Source organism: Eriocheir sinensis, chromosome 18 (genome assembly GCF_024679095.1).
Source record: "Eriocheir sinensis breed Jianghai 21 chromosome 18, ASM2467909v1, whole genome shotgun sequence".
Lineage (NCBI taxonomy): Eukaryota > Metazoa > Arthropoda > Malacostraca > Decapoda > Varunidae > Eriocheir > Eriocheir sinensis.
In genome coordinates, this window is record NC_066526.1 from 16,594,642 (window position 1) to 16,612,141 (window position 17,500).

At 44.4% G+C, this 17,500-nt stretch overlaps 1 long non-coding RNA gene across 1 annotated transcript in view; it reads left to right on the plus strand.

The window, feature by feature from the left end:
- The window catches only part of LOC127000462 (uncharacterized), a 155,092-nt gene that overhangs the window by 60,204 nt on the left and 77,388 nt on the right, over positions 1-17,500 (plus strand). The window contains exon 2 of the long non-coding RNA XR_007754056.1: positions 3,073-3,116. This is a non-coding gene — a long non-coding RNA (uncharacterized LOC127000462). The remainder of the gene's footprint in view (positions 1-3,072; positions 3,117-17,500) is intronic.

Sequence of the window (17,500 nt, forward strand, 5' to 3'; positions counted from 1 at the left end):
TGTGCCGCGGAGGCTGTACACTTGTTTACTTGTGTTGGGAGGCCGCTGAGAACGCGTCTTTATTTACTACCACGATAAGAAAGAGTTGACTGTATTCGTTTCCACGTGGAGAAAGCGTCGACTTATATTGCCATCACGTACAGAGACATTAAAAGGAGAAAGAAAGATGGAAAAGACGAATATGGAGAGGAGGAAGAGGAGACATTGAAAGGAGAAAGAAAGGAGGAAAAGACGAATATGGAGAGGGAGAAGGAGAGACAAAGAAGAGAGAAATGAATGGAAAAAAAAATATGGAAGGAAGGAAGAGAGAGAGCAATGAAAGGAGAAAGAAAGGAGGAAAAGACGAATATGGAGAGAAGGAAGAGGAGACATTGAAAGGAGAAAGAAAGGAGGAAAAGACGAATATGGAGAGGAGGAAGAGGATTAGGAGAAGGCAATGAAGGAAGAAAGAATGGGAGAAAAGACGAGGATGGAGAGAAAGAAGAAGATAAGGAAGAGGAAGCAATAAAGGAAGGAAGAAAGGTAGAAATGACGAATATGGAATGAAGGAAGAAAGGCGACTTATTAATTACCTCGATAAGAAACCATCGACTTTATTAACTACTGTTGTGAGAAAGCGTGGACTTCATCATTAACTACTACGTCTAGAGAAAGCGTCGACTTGATCATCAACTGCGACGATTAGAAGAACTCGATATCCATAAATAAATTCTCACAGACCGTTTTTTGGCCTCTTGTATTTCATGGATTAGTATTATTCAGAGAAATGGTCCCTAAAAACATATACCATCGATTTATTTCTCATTTCAGATTCACTATTTTGTTACAAGTTATTAGTATTAGAAAAAAAGGCAAGTTTTGTGTTATTTTTTTTACTATCATTTGTCATTTTGTATACTACCACAAGTACACGTACCTTCATTTTCGTCCAAATTGTTTCCATTTCACAAACTTTTAGGATAACACAACACTGCTTATTCTTTCTCTCTCTCTCTCTCTCTCTCTCTCTCTCTCTCTCTCTCTCTCTCTCTCTCTCTCTCTCTCTCTCTCTCTCTCTCTCTCTCTCTCTCTCTCTCTCTCTCTCTCTCTCTCTCTCTCTCTCTCTCTCTCTCTCTCTCTCTCTCTCTCTCTCTCTCTCTCTCTCTCTCTGTCTCGTCCTCCTAGGAAACACACTTACCCAAGGACCTCATGTGCTGTCGTCCGCGTGTGCTCATGTGATTAAGAAATTAGATCCGGGGACAGGGGCGGCGATGATGCCCTGGCGAGGCGCACTGATCCAGGGGTTAAGGAGGAACAAAAGTTGATTAAAGTGGAAGGGAAAGTAGAGGGAAGAAGCGAGGGAGCGGCGGGAATAATTGGAGGAGAAAACCGTGCGATTCAGAGTGACACGCTTTTTACCCCATACGTATTTTTAGAGGGACGAGAAGACGAATAAAGGAGAGTTAAATCTGGAGGCTAATGAGACGCAGGGGTGCCAAGGGAGACGCAGCGCCGGGGAGGATGTTATTCAGTGCCGCGGGTTGGCTGGGAGTCGCAGGGCAGGAGACAATAACAACGGGGACTTTTATGGAGTGTGTGGGGAGTGGGAGGGGAAAGAAGGAAGGGGAAGGGGTTTAGTAATGAGTGTGTGTGTGTGTGTGTGTGTGTGTGTGTGTGTGTGTGTGTGTGTGTGTGTGTGTGTGTGTGTGTGTGTTTGTGGTTACTCGTTGTTGCTACTCCTATAATTCCTACTTATAATTCCTACTTATAATTCTTGGGCTTCTTTAATATTTACTTTTCATCACCTTCCTGTAGTTCTCCTTTTCTCCTCCTCTCCTCATCTCCATTCTTGTTTATCCATCTTTCGTCCTTCCTTCTTTGCCTCCTTCTTCTTCTCCTCCGGTTCCTCCTTTCCATGTTCCTCACTTCCACCATTCTTCCTTCTTTTGTTGCTTCCTCTTCCTTCTCTTCTTCCCTTCTCTCCATCCTTGTCTTTCCCCCCATTCTTCCTTCCTTCATTGCTTTCTCCTAATCCTCTTCCTCCTCTCCATATTCGTCTTTTTCCACCTCTCTTTCTCCTTTCAATGTCTCCTCTTCCTTCTCTCCATCCTCGTCTTTTCCTCCTTTCGTCATTCCTTCATTGCCTTCTTCTCCTCCTTCTCTTCTTCCGTCCTTGTAATCTTCGCTATTCGTTGTATTATTATGTCGTTCTTTTGTCCGTGTTGACGTGTGTCCCTTTGAGGTGTTTCTGAAGCGTCTGCCTCTATTTTATCGCCTCGTATATGCCTCCCAACGCCCTACCGCGCCCCTGATGTCTCCATGTAGCCTCTGCCTCCTGTTTCTCACTCTTAAGCCTCTAATTTATGCTTTCTACTTTTCCTTTTCCCTTTGTTCAGTGTGGTAGTCTTCTTTGCATCTTTAAAGTTGTTTCTTGAAATGCCTCGCTCTTTATATCGCTAACTTATCCTTTTTCTTACTTCCTCTCTTCAGATTGTACTCTTATTTTTCCCTTTCTCTTTATTCAGTGTGGTAGTCTTCTTTGTATCTTTTTGTGATCTGATTCTTGAAATGCCTCGCTCTTTATATCTCTAACTTATCCTTCTTCTTACTTCCTCTCTTCAGCCTGTACTCTCTTATTTCTCCTTTTGATCCCCTTTTTTTCAGCTAAGGTGCTCATCTTTTGCACGATTTAGTATAGTCTCCGGTGCCTCAAAACACTGTGCTTCTGATGTGTCTGTTTATCTCATGTATTCTGTTTCTCCCTCTCGTTAGTCGCTAATTTCTCTCTTCTTTTGCGCTTCCCTTTGATCGCTGTAATAGTCATGTTTGTTACTTTAAGTTGTTTTTCTACCTCTGTTGTGTTTGTTTGGCTAATTCTTTCTGTTACTCCCTCAACTTAGCTTATATTTTCCGCCTCTCCTTTTGTTCTTCCTTTGTTCACTGTTTTTCCTCTTGGGTATTGTTTCTACCGCCCTGAAGTGCCGCCTGTTTAACCTCTACCGCCTTCTGTCTCCTGTTTACTCCGTCCTCATTCAGCTTCCCTTCAGATGTTATTCCGCCATGAAGTGACTGAGCTGTTTCTTTGTCCCGCAGGCCTCGTGGTGGTCCCCGGTGCTCCTGCGGCGGCGAGGTGCATGGTGAGTGTTGGCTTTTTCTGTGTGTGTTACTTTTGTTTAGACTGTTTGTTGTTTTTGTGTGTTATTTGTTGTTGTTTCTTGCGCCGTGTATTGTGGGTATTTATTGATTATATACATTATTTTTGTATGACGTTTTGTGTTGCTTTTGATATCATTTCTTTCTTTTGTTTTTGTTTTTTTAATAGTGCATCTTTACTTTTTTATTTGCATTTTTCAAAGTGCTTGGTGTATTGCTCGTTACCTGTAGTATGTCAAAATATATACTTTTACATAATCCATTTATCTTGTCATTACATATTATTATTATTATTATTATTATTATTATTATTATTATTATTATTATTATTATTATTATTATTATTATTATTATTATTATTATTATTATTATTATTATTATTATTATTATTATTATTATTATTATTATTATTATCGTAGTTCTTTATTCTTATTTGAAAAGTTATCAGTAGCGTTCAAATCAAGTTTAAATGTAAGTCCGCCTAAATACAGTCCCTGGGTAGGCCGGGTGGGGACACAGGTGAGGCGAAGCCCCAGGCAGGTGTTTGGGTCCAGTGGGGATCGGGCAGGTGTCACACTGGACCTCCTGTACATCAAAATAATATATGCTGATTCACAAATTAATTAATTTCGGTAATTCGGTTTCATTAATAGAGGAGCGCCGGGTTCTGTGCATTCCAAATGAAGCTATTCACGTGAAACATGTTCATCATAATAATGCATGATTGGGTTAATTGCGCACTTTTTGCACTCACAATCAGCATTAATGCCCACTAATTATGGCGTGCAGGGGGGGCAGGGGGGAGGGGTGGGCGCTAGCTGTGTGTGTGACAAGAGGGCGATCAATAATGGCTGTCACAAGATAAATACTCGAACATGACGGGGCCATCGGTCACCTTAACGTAAAGCTGTGTGTGTGTGTGTGTGTGTGTGTGTGTGTGTGTGTGTGTGTGTGTGTGTGTGTGTGTGTGTGTGTCTCTCTCTTTCACACACACACACACACACCCTCACATCCCCTCCCCTCCGCACACACTCCCCCTCCCCCTCCCCACCCACACACACACCCCATGCCCCACACCTGATCTCCCCGTGTACCTGTGAGGGAAGGGACGGCAGAGGCAGTTCCCGGACACACCTGGGCACACCTGCATTATACTAATTACCTTGAAAACGAGGCGGCGCTGAAGGTCCCTCGCTGCTGCAGTACAGGTGTGTGAGCCCTACCTGGCCTTTCCTGCGCTGCTCTTCAAGACTCACCTGTTAGTTAGAATTCACCTGCATTCCTTTTTATTTATCAGTCTTTTTATGAGGAGAGTATTACGGTTTTTTTTTTCTATAATTTCTTGAGGGGTTGTATATATTATTACATAGATATCATACATCTACGGCACAGTTACTTTATTTTGCAATTTTCCTTAACTGGATGTACTTTTTAATTTGAGTTTTTCGTGTCCTAAGTTACTTTTTCTCGAGGCGTAAATATAATCAAAGTTTCCAGGTTTACGTAATTTACCTTTCCCCGGCGTTTTGTGTCCACTTCCTAATCTCAAAATTTACCTGTCCTTTGCATTTCACGACTTCGAGGTTTATCTGTTTGAGGTTTACGTAATCATTCTCTTTCTCTTTGGTTATAATTCCTCATGAGTTTATCTTTGTATAATCACCTTTACTTTGCCTCCTAGCTCTATTTACTCAGTTTCCTTTAACCGTTGCTATTGTAGTACTTTATCTATTGGTATTGCCTTTATTATGTTTCTTTATGTATTCTCTTTAAACCATCCACTGCGATTGGCATGGATTTTGCCTTCACTGGTTGACTGGTAACATAATAGTCCCAGGTCTTTCTCTGCCTATGCGGTGAGTAGTGGAGTGTTTCCCATGTGGTATTGGTATGCTGGATATCCCCTCCCAAGGTGCAGGACTTTACATTTTTCTCCATTGAATTGTACCAGCCACTTTTTGTTCCATTCCCATAGCTTGGTAATGTTTTTTTGTAGGAAATCCACAGTCTAGGGGTTAAAAGTTACCTAACCTTTGCAGTTGTACGAGTTTACTTAATTATATCGACCTGCCTTGTTCTTCTAGCTGCAAGTTTTCAGAGTTTCAGAGTTTGCAGAACCTTCACGTTGCATTCTAACATTTGTAGTTCTTTTATCATTATTCTTGCGTTTCTTTGTACTCGAGGTCCGTGTGTTCCGAGTGTACCAGAACCTAACAGCTTACCTGGAGACAACCAACCTTGAGGCTCACCTATCAATCGGGACTCACCTGTTCCCGTGGCAGGTGAACGATCATTACCTGTCAGCTAATTGGCCCAAGGTGTCTCAGTTTCGTGTTGTCTTATCAGGTGTTCGTAATTGGTTTGCGTGTTCACCTCTTTAATGGGTTGTTATCGTGGCCCTGCATCGGAATTCGGCGGTGCTAAATCCTTCAACACGTCCCCCCCCCCCCCCCTCCTCGAGTTTCTACTTCTCCAAGGCCGATGTATGTACGTAAGAACAGTCGCTAGAACAGAAGAACATGTGTTTTTTGTTATGCCCCTGAACTGCCTCCTGTACGGTATAAAAGAACATAAAGCCACTAAGAAGTACACAGTGAAGGAACATAAACAAATTAAAGAAATCTACTACCTGCTTTTTGCCTAGTGTTTTTGTTTTGGACATGATCACATACATACATACATACATAAGTCACATACATAAAACACATCATCAGTTCCGTATACAAATAACCAAAGCTAAGGAAATCGTTATGCAATCCCTCATACATCCAAAAAGAGGACTAGTTTTAGGTAAGGTATGACATTTTGATTCCGTTCGGCTACTTTCTATTAGTCGAAGCAACATGATCAGTGTGTTTTCCCTCTTTTCATTTTAGCTCAGCCCTTTGTGTGTGTGTGTGAGTGTGTGTGCGTATGTGTGTGAGTGTGGGTGGGTGTGGGTGTATGTGTGTTTATTTAACCTTCGCCTTATTAAAAATGGCCACGTGACACCAATTCAGATTCCCTTTACCATAAAAGAAATAAGTCCAGTTTTAAATTCGGATAAACAAAAACGAATCACACCAATTCTGTAGTCTCCTTAACTGTAAAAAGTATATTCGACTCCAGTTCAAAGAAAAAATAGCAAGCTAGCCCTACTGGGAGTCTGTTTAACGTTAAAAAAAAATAGCCGAGCAATAATTCGGAGATATTCCCTTGACGAATTTTTTTTTTTTTTTTTACGGGTGAGCAGAGAATCATAACTTAGAGTCCAGTTTACAATAAAATAGCAACCTAGCCCACACATTTCGAGGCTCTGTACCGTAAAAACAAATAGCCAAGCAATAATTCGTAGGTAGTCCCTTGATGAATCCGCTTTTTAAATAGGGTCAGGACAAGGAGGGTGGACGGAAGGAGGGGGGGCTGGAAATCGTAGCTTAGAGTATTTTACGATATAAATAGGGAAGTATCTCTGTTTGGAGTCTACCGTATAAAAAAATATCCAGGTAATAATTCGTAGATAATCCCTATATGAATGCCATTTTCACGAGGGGGTGGGCATGGGAGGCGGGGGTAGCGAGGCGGGGGGGGCGGAGAATCATTGCTGAGCTCAGTTTACAATAAAAAAAAATAGCAAACTTGCCCAATTTGGAGACTCTACCGTAAAAAAATAGCCGGGTAAATAATTCGCAGATTTGCCCTTGATGAATGCCTTTTTTTTTTTTCAGAAGCGGGAGGCGGACAGGGATGGACAAGAGGGACGGCTAGGGGGAGGGGGGGAGGGGGGGTAGTCAGGGGGAGAAGGGGAGCAAAGGTGGGGGGGGGAGGGGGGGTAGTCAGGGGGAGAAGGGGAGCAAAGGTGGGGGGGGGAGGGGGGTAGTCAGGGGGAGAAGGGGAGCAAAGGTGGGGGGGGGAGGGGGGGTAGTCAGGGGGAGAAGGGGAGCAAAGGGGGGGGGCCGGAATCATACGAGCAAGCACGACAGAGGCGCCCCTTCACGCCCCGTTCCACACGCGGCCACACGGAGGCTTTCTACTTTTGATGGTATTTCACGGGCAAACAATTCCGTGCGAAAATAACTCAGGTCGTAATACAAAGCCTTTAATGTATAATAGCATCTAATGAATATATAATTAACGCCACACAGGAACACTTGTTGGAATACTAATTACTTGCTTTCCATGTGATGTCTTTCTTCATGGTGTGTTGTGTGTGTGTGTGTGTTGCGTCGCTCGTTGCAACACCCAGAGGCAAGGGGGGGGGGGGGTCTGTGCCTTCCTTTGATTCGTATTAAGAGAACAGAAGAATTATCATCACATTCTCTGCAGTACTACCTCCACACAACTACAACTGTTTATATATAACAAATGTATCTTTATAGTTCACTCTGCAGGTAATTGTCTCACTTTTAAAACATTCCCAACCTTTTTATGTATAACTAGATCACAAGAGCTACCATCACATTCTCTGCACTAAATACTTCATAAATCTACCACTATTTACATATAACAAACGTTTCTTAAAATTTCACTCTCTTTTAAAGCACTTTCAATCTTTATAGCATGTGCCTTTGTCTGATTCATTTGCATTCACTTAAAATCTTTACCTCCTGTATGTTTTCTTTTTTTTCATTCGTTGTATTACATCTGCAAGCTGTATTATCTTTATAATCTTCAACTAATCAGTATAGAAGCACTTTCAATCTCTATAACATAACCTTTTGTTTAAATTACGTTCATTTAATTTTTTTTTACCTTCTGTATTTTCCTCTGATTCGTAGTAAAACACCCGCAATATGGATCATCTTTTGTATCGTCGTTTCTTTTATTAATGCACTTTCACTCTCTATTACCTGTGCCATTATCTAATTAATTTGCCTGTACACTGATTTTTTTTTACCTCCTGTATCTTTCTTTGATTCGTATAAAAACACCTGAATTCTGTATTATATTTTGTATCTTCGTCTAACTCGTTTTAAAGCACCGGCAGGCAATATCGGTCGCCCTCCAGCAGGTTATATAAGCTTGCAACGCCTTCAGGTAATAGCGAGTCACAGGTAATAGTGGTTGCCTGTAGTAGGTTGTAATCGGTTCGCAATATCTTTAGGTAATCGAAGTTGTTTTTAAGTAGGATAAGCATAATTAACAACACCTTATGAACTTGCAACTCCATATTTTTTACGGTCATTCATCTATTTTTACGCATTTTCTGCTATCCGTACGCGTTTTCACCAATTTCCAAGAACCAGCCACTAAGAACCATTCTGTACGCACCTTTGTCTTGCTTTGTACGAACCTCACCATACTGTACGCACGTCTCTACCCTCCTTTCTCGTAGATTACCGCCTCCCTCACCCTACACGTCACTCCAAGCTCTTTTTCACACCCATGCATCGTCCTTTACTCTCTCTCTCTCTCTCTCTCTCTCTCTCTCTCTCTCTCTCTCTCTCTCTCTCTCTCTCTCTCTCTCTCTCTCTCTCTCTCTCTCTCTCTCTCTAAAATGACCGATCACCCTTCCTTTCCCCTCTTCGTCGTCTTCATTGCTTGCTTCTGTTTTTGTTCTTGTTGTTTTCTCTCCCTCCTTTCCTCCTTTCTCTCTCCTCCTCTCCTTCCTCCTCTTCTCCCTTCGTCTCCCTCCTCCTCTCCTATATTTCGGATTTCACTTTGCTCCTCTTCCTGCTCCTCCTCCTCCATCTCTTTCTCTCCCCCCCTCTCTCCTCCTCCTAGTCCTCCTCCTCTCCCTGCAGCCCCTTCATTTTACCCTTCAAATTCTCCTCAGCCACTCTCTACGTTCCTTGTTTCCCCCTGCCCCCCTGCCGGTCTCCCCATGCCAAGTCCCCTCTGTCACCCTCAAACTCTCATTTTAACCCCCTGCTCCCACGCCCCACTCTCCACCTCCCATTCCCCTTACCCCTTCTCACTATAACTTCCTCTCCCTTCCTCTTTTTCTCTCTTTTCCTCTTCCAGTGCACCCATATCATCCACCTCCCCCCCTTCCGTTTTCTTTCTTTTGCTTCATCAATGTTTCTATCCCATGCTAAGCTTTTCTCTCCTATCCAGATACCACAGTTTGTCTTCCTCTTTTCTCCCGTATCTCCAATTCATCTCCGTCTCTTCTCCTTTCGTATTATCTCAGGTCTCTTCTCTCTCTCTTCCATCCCCCAGTGACACCCCAGTCTACTTAAACTCTCCCCAGTCGCTTCCCAAATCCGCCACTCTCTCTCTCTCTCTTCCCCCAACATACTCTCCAGTTTTCCCTCGTTTCCTTAAGCACCACCCCAGCCACCTGCGTGCCATTCATCTTCCTACTGCCCAGCTAAGTACCCAGCCTTTTAAACAGCCCTAGACAGCCACGCTTACACATAAACAGCCCCAATGAACCTTAGCCATCACCCCAGCTTAACTTGCTTCCTATAAAAAAAAAATAGTCATCTCATCACACTCCCCAGTTAATCCCTATATAAACGTACCCCAGCAAAGAAGTACCCAGCACTTTAAACAGCCCTTGAACAGCCCTCAGACAGCCACGCCTACACCCAGACAGCCCTGGTGCACCTCCCCCCTTTAAGCAGACCAGCCGTTACCCAGACCCAACAAAAACAGACCCTAGACAGCTCAACCCTCGGGAACAACACACCACCCCCTCCCCCCCTCCCTCTCTTCCCCCTTCTCCCCCTCCCCCCCCCCTGCAGCCGTCACCCTCGCCGTACTTATCTCAACTATCGCAAGACTGCTTAACAACTGGCGAGTTTGTAGTTAAAGAATCACTTAATTGGAGCAATACATCATCAGCTAATGGCGCTGCCTGCCACAGACTCCTCTTATTGCGCGAGTTGCCCCAAATGTTGCACTCCAGTTTTTGGGAGAGATATGAGTTTAGGGCAAGCGGGGAGTGATGGGTGGCGGAGGGGGGAAGGGGATGGAAGGGGAAGGAAGGAGTCGGAAGAGAGAGGGATGTGAGTAGGGGAGGAAAAATGAACGAGGGGGAGAAAAGGAATAAGGGACGTGAGTGAAGGGGAAGAAAGAAATGGATGAGGGAAATCTAATGGAAAAGGATAAATTGAAGGAGAGATGGGTGGTGGATAGGGGGAGGAAGGGAGAGGATGGGAAAGGGAAGTGGGTAGGGGAGGAAAAATGAACGAATTGAGGGATGGGAGTGAAAGGGAAGAAAGAAATAGATAAGGAAAATGTGATAAAGAAGGGATAGAAAAGGGGGAGCTGAGTCGTGAAAAGAGGACGGTAAATGTTGGAAGAGGGAGGAGAAGAAGAAGATAGGTGTGGGTGGGGGATAAATGGAAAGGGATGTGAAGGGGAATAAGGGGACGTGAGTGAAGTGACAGAAAGAAATGGGTGAGGAAAAAAAAAAAAAAGGGTAGAAAGGGGAGATATAGGTGTAGAAGTTAAGGAAGACGAAAAAGAGAGAGAGGAAAGGCTTCGACAGAGGTAGGAGAGATTCTGATTGAAGAAGGGAATATGTAGGAGATAAGGGGAGAAAAAAAGGAATGGAGAAGGGTGAGGAGAGGAAGTCGAAGAAAAAGGCAGTTTACTTAGGTGGAAAGGGAATGGAAAAGCTGTATAAGGAAGAAAACAAAAAGCTGGAAATGGAGAGAGGATGATGAAGACGATAAAATATATAGAAACTTGATGATTAAAAGAAGAAAAAATACTGCAAAGAAGGATGAAGGAAAGAGGAGAAAGAAGAGATGAGAAGGGCGGATGATAGGGTGGTAAAGAAAGGAAAACAAACAAAAAGAGAAAGAGGAGTTGGAGGAGGAGAAAAAAGGGTGTGAATACTGGTAGAAATAAAATCGTTGGAGAGGGACGGAGAAGAAGAGGACGAGGAAAGGGAATGAGAATGGGAGGAGAGAGGAGAGAGAAGGGATGTGAGAGGAGAGGAAAAGAAGTAATGATAGATGGTATGAGAAGGAACAGATGGAAAGGGAGGAAAAGAGGAAGAGGAGGAATGTTAGTGGGTGTAAAACTGGAAGAAAAAATGAAGGCCATACTTGAGAATTAGGGAAAAAATGGAGAAGAAAATTAATGTAGAGGAAATTCAGTATACATTTAACCGTAATACAGTTTTTTTTTTAAATTTAAGAAGAACATGTATCCTTTATATACTTAGAACTATACTCCTCCTCTTTTCCGTTTCCTCCTCCTCCTCCTCCTCCTCCTCCTCCTCCTCCTCCTCTTCCTCCTCTCGTCTCTGATCCACCTAATTATCAAAGGCATTCAGCTCATTTTTTTCCTTCCCTTTCCCCTCACTAATGTTTTCTCTCTCTCTCTCTCTCTCTCTCTCTCTCTCTCTCTCTCTCTCTCTCTCTCTCTCTCTCTCTCTCTCTCTCTCTCTCTCTCTCTCTCTCTCTCTCTCTCTCTCTCTCTCTCTCTCTCTCTCTCTCTCTCTCTCTCTCTCTATCTCTCTCTCTCTCTCTCTCTCTCTCTCTCTCTCTCTCTCTCTCTCACTCTCTCTCTCTCTCTCTCTCTCTCTCTCTCTCTCTCTCTCTCTCTCTCTCTCTCTCTCTCTCTCTCTCTCTCTTATAATTATTTTCATGTGATTTTTTCCTCTTTTTATTATTTTGTTTTTATTTTATTTCCTCTTATCTGCTAGTTATCTCTTCCTGTCAGAAACGTCACCTTCTCTTTCCCTCTATCTCTCTCCTTCTTCCTCTCTTTTTCTATCTGCATCTATCTTTCTAACTATCCATGTATCGCTTCTATATCCTCCCTCACACACTCTTCTCTCCCTCCTCCTCCTCCTCGCCCTCTTACTCGCCCTACCGTTTTCCTCTCACTCGGCCCCTCTCACGCTCTCCCTACACAAATCTGTCTGTCTCTTTCCTCCCTGTTTACACTGGATTCCTCGGCGCTCAGGGAGATTGGTGATCCTTCGTTGCCAGAGTGAAGTTGAGGCCCACACCCTCTTCAGTTTTCTGTATTATTTCTTTTTCTCTGCTCTCTCTGTTCGCTCGCGCTCTGTCTCTCTCTTGTGTGTGTGTGTGTGTGTGTCTGTATGTTTGTGTGTAGGGGAGGGGTTGTGTGTGTGTGTGTGGGGGGGAGGGGGGTTGTGTGGGTGTGTGAGGGGCTGTGTGTGTGTGTGTGTGTGTGTGTGTGTGTGTGTGTGTGTTTTGCTTCTCCTTCTCCCTCTCCTCCTTCTCCTCCTCCTCCTCCACCTGTTGTGTTTCTCTTGTCTCTCTTCTCGTTCTGTCTTCTTTATTTTCTTTCTTTCCTTCTTTATTTACTTATTTGTCGTTTGTTTTGTCTTGCTTGGAAGTGGTTCTTGGATTGGCTGTTTGTCATTTTTTTATGTGGACTTTTTTCTGTTCGATTTTCTTTTTTTCTTATTTGTTTTTAGTTTCAGTTCCAATGTCCTCAATTTTCCTTTAATGTATTTTACTTACCTTTCTTTGCTATCTATTTTACTTCCTTCGTACTGTCTATGTTTTGTTTTTTTTATTCCGGTTGGCTTTGTTTTTATTCTGTTATTTATGGGGTTTTTTTTAGGTACGCTAGTGGGTTGCTTGTTCGATCTTCACTTGATTGGTGATTCTCCGTTTTCTGCCTTTTCTTGTCTCCTTATTCCTCCTCTTATCAGTCTCTTACATCTCTTTTTCATTTGTTGTATTATTTTTCTTTTCTCCATAATTCCATTCTCTTCTGTTCTTCTACTATTTCCCATTTTCTCTGTTTTCCCATTCTCTTCTGTCCGTTAACCGCTTCTCATTTTCCGTTTTCCTCATTCTCTTGTGTCTGTCAACAGCTTCCCATTTTCTGTTATTTTCCTCATCCTTTTCTGTCTGTCAAACGCTTCCCAATTTCTCTATTTATTTCCCCTTTCTTATCTGTCCATCAACCACTTCCCATTTTCTCGGTCTCCTGACGTCCTTAAGCTCGCGTTTTCTCTTTTTCCCTTCGTCCTAATTCCGTCCTCCTCTGCCCGTCTACCGCTCCCCATTTTCTTCCTCCATGCACAGGGAAACAATAACGAAAAACAAGCGAGCCAATCTAAACTTTGGACAACTGACGAGAGACACATTTAAAACCTCTCTCCCACTCCGCCCATTTCCATCGGGAAACAATGGGCTGACACGAACTTAGCAGAACTTAACTAAGCCCCTCAACCCTCCTCTTGACCCCTGCTCCTCCTCCTCCTTTCCTCCTCCTCCTCGTTTCCTCCTCCTACGCCTCTGCTCCTTGCCTCCTCACCCTTGACCCTCCTCTTCCTCCGCCTTCTTCTCACCCTCCCGGCCTCCACCTACTCCTCCTCGTCGCCTCCGCCTTCTCTTTCTTCTCCTTCTCCTCCTCCTCTTCTACCTCCTTCGTCCCACGTCTACCTTCACCCCTCCTCTTCTTCCTTTACCTCATCACACCCACGTCTCCTTTCACCCTTGCTCCTTTCCCCTCCTCCTCATGCTTCCTGCTCTTTCCCCCTCCCTCCTCCTCCTCCTCCTCCTCCTCCTCCTGCTTCTGCCTCCCTTAACTCTGCACTCTCCTTGACCCCCTTACCTCCTCCCCCGCCCCCTCTCGTCCCTCTCTCCGCCCGCACTCCGCCTCTCCACTTGAACCCCCGGCTCCACAGCGACGCTCAGGCCCTTTACACAAGTTCCAGGCCGGACCCCATGTTAATTCCACTGATGGAGGTCGAGACACGATGTTTCTAAAGCCAGTGTTTGCGCAACTAATACCTCCTGCAATTCTATATCCTCGACAAGTGAGGCGGAACAGAGCTGGCCTCGCCTCTTCAGGGAGGGTGAGGCAGAGCTCTTCATGTACTCCTTGGTAATTGCTGGGCAAATAGAATTATGCTTTCGGCTTCAAAGTGGTTCATTCTATTATGGAGCCGTAAGGGTCTGTGTGTGTACGTGTGTGTGTACGTGTGTGTGTGTGTGTGTGTGTGTGTGTGTGTGTGTGTGTGTGTGTGTGTGTTATCACGTTATTGTCCACCTGGCCCTTGAACCATTTGTTGATTACTTGAGACCCTCTGGACCTCCTAATGCTATCAATGCTTGCCCAACCCCCCTAACCCCCACCCCTCCTCACCCCCATCACCCCCCTTAGCCCTCCTTGACCCTCCACCCACCTCTACTAACCCTCCACCTCTCTGCCTCCCTCCCTCTCTTCCCACCCCAAGATTGAGACGTGGGCTACAGAATCCAAACTTTCTTAACATATAATTGAGTAAAAAGTTGTCTTGAGGTGTGTGTGTGTGTGTGTGTGTGTGTGTGTGTGTGTGTGTGTGTGTGTGTGTGTGTGTGTGTGTGTGTGTGTGTGTGTGTGTGTGTACTCTCCCTTTGTCCACTAGGGAAGGTTTGTGTGTTTCGTTGCATAGATGTTTAAGTCGTTTTTCCGCTTCTGTATCGTTGACTGACTGACTGGTCCGCTCTTGTGTGTGTTTGGGGGGGGGGGGGGAGGGGTTGCGGGGGAAGATGGGGGGTAAGGGGTGAAGGGGGAGGAGGGAGGTGAATGTGGAAAGGGAGAGGGGAGTTGGTGGGTGGGTGGGTGTGAGGGTGGGAAAGGGGGGCGTTTTTTTTGTGTGTGTGTGTGTTTTCCGGTGTGTTTCTCGTGCAGTGAAAAAAAAAATAAAGTTCGTTACATTTAGTTTTGTATCCAGTGTACGGGAAATGGTAGCCCCCCTCTCCTTCCCCCTCCCCACCTTTACTTTTCCCCTTTCACTATCCGTCTCTCCGCCTGCTCCTTCAAACTCTCTCTTACCTCCTCCTCACCCATTCCTTCCCCTTGCCTTTCCTCTACGTTCGCCCACTATCTGTTTCTCCTTATCCTTTCCCCTTTCCCCTTCTATCCTGTCCTTCCCTCTCCTTTCCGTCTCTCCCACTATCATCTGTCACCCCCGTCACTCCCCGTCACACACACACACACACACACACACACACACACACACACACACATACACACACACACCTGTTTGACTACATAGACTGTGCATTTTTTTTTCTTTTCTAGTATGTACTGGAAGAGACAGGTATTCCCTCACGCTCACACACACACACACACACACACACACACACACACACACACACACACACACATACACACACGAGTTCACAATATAAAATAATTGTTTTTTTGTCATTTTTTCCATTGTAATATTTTTCTTTCTTCATTCCCGAGTGACACTAAACTAGGAAAAAAGACAATATCCTCGGAGCACTGAATAAAAGGAAGCCAACCAATTATATTTTTTTCATATAGAATCGTTCAAATATTTATGGTTCCCTGAATAACAGTCTTTTAATATATTTGCCGGAATATTATTGTAACGATGCGTGGTCATTACGAAAGTGTGTGTGTGTGTGTGTGTGTGTGTGTGTGTGTGTGTGTGTGTGTGTGTGTGTGTGTGTGTGTGTGTGTGTGTGTGTGTGTGTGTGTGTGTGTGTGTGTGTGTGTGTGTGTGTGTGTGTGTGTGTGAGTGATGAACATAAAAACACACAAACAGGTTTACAAACTGATACACACACACACACACACACACACACACACACACACACACACACACACACACACACACACACACACACACACACACACACACACACACACACACACACACACACAAACACACACAGCACTCTCGCATACGCACAATGAACTTTGCTTTCCTTTCATTTTTATTTTCTTTCTTTTTAATCGAGAATCTCTAACATAACCAACACGCATTTCCCTCACTCGAATGCATCCGTTTGGCTGTTTGGATGAATGTTCCCCGGTCGTTCTGAAAATGAAATAAGGAGGAAAAAACACGCATCACCACCATCACCACCACCACCACCACCATCACCACCACCACCGCATTCATCACCACTGCAGCGGCGTGTCGGGGAGGCGGCGCCGAGGTTACATCTTCACATGTGCTTCTAATTAGGTGACTCTCATTACAAACTCATTAAAAATGTTTGTTTCATATCAGTATCCTGCGACCACTTCGGGTTTTCTCTCCGCTTCGTTCTGATTCACTCCCCCTCGTCTCTCTCTCTCTCTCTCTCTCTCTCTCTCTCTCTCTCTCTCTCTCTCTCTCTCTCTCTCTCTCTCTCTCTCTCTCTCTCTCTCTCTCTCTCTCTCTCTCTCTCTCTCTCTCTCTCTCTCTCTCTCTCTCTCTCTCTCTCTCTCTCTCTCTCTCTCTCTCTCTCTCTCTCTCGCTCTCTCTCTCTCTCTCTCTCTCAGTCTCTCTCTCAGTCTCACTCACTCACTATCTCTCCCTCTCTCTCCTTCACCCTCTTTCTCTCCTTCCCTCTCGTCTTTGGCATCAGCATCTGGTTTCTCATTAGGTATCTCAGGGCGGCTTACATGTATATATATAACCGAACGTGTCTCCTTCATTACCTTCAGGGGTGGGGCTGCATCCATACCCTTCTTCAGCCCGTCAAATTAGCGTGCGTGAAGAGCGTGGGGTCTAGGGAGGCGCTGGGACCCGCTGCACATAACTCCGCTCTGGGTTGACACAATTTTTCTCCCCTCTCTTCGTTTTCTTCTTCCTCAGCCTCCAATTTACCGGGACTTGATCTGACTTGTGACATTATGGCGGTGAGCGCTAATGATCTATTTCTTCTTATGGTCTAAAGATAAGGAAGGACGAGGAGAAGGACGAGGGAGGAGGAGGGTGGTGCGGTGCGAATGAGGATGATGAGGAAGAGGTTCAGGGTATTCCTCTCTCCTCTTCGTCTCCCCTCTTTAGATAAATGAGGAAGATGAGAAAGAAGGGAGAGAGAGAGTTTTCGTGATTTCCTTCCTCCCCTTCTCTATATGGATTAAGGAAGAGGAGGGAACGAAAGAAGAGGAAGAGCAGGAAAAAGATGAGCAAGCAGTTTTTTGCATTACCTTGCGAAAAAGAATATAAACAGAGTGGTAATTGCCAGTATTTTTCTCCTTTCTTTTCATCGTCTTCCTGTTTTTTTCTCCTTTTTCATCGTCTTTTTCTTTTTGTTATTCTTTGCCAGGTGATTTTCCGTTTTCTCTCTTCTTTACAATAACAATATCAAGAGGACAGTTTTCCGGGTTTAGGTTTCATATACATTTTTTTTTTGGTTCGTTTATACATATTTTTCAAGTGTGTTTGAAGTCGTGAAAGTTATGTGTGTTTGAGTAAAGGGGGGGTGAGGTCTCTCTCTCTCTCTCTCTCTCTCTCTCTCTCTCTCTCTCTCTCTCTCTCTCTCTCTCTCTCTCTCTCTCTCTCTCTCTCTCTCTCTCTCTCTCTCTCTCTCTCTCTCTCTCTCTCTCTCTCTCTCTCTCTCTCTCTCTCTCTCTCTCTCTCTCTCTCTCTCTCTCTCTCTCTCTCTCTCTCTCTCTCTCTCTCTCTCTCTCTCTCTCTCTCTCTCTCTCTCTCTCTCTCTCTCTCTCTCTCTCTCTCTCTCTCTCTCTCTCTCTCTCTCTCTCTCTCTCT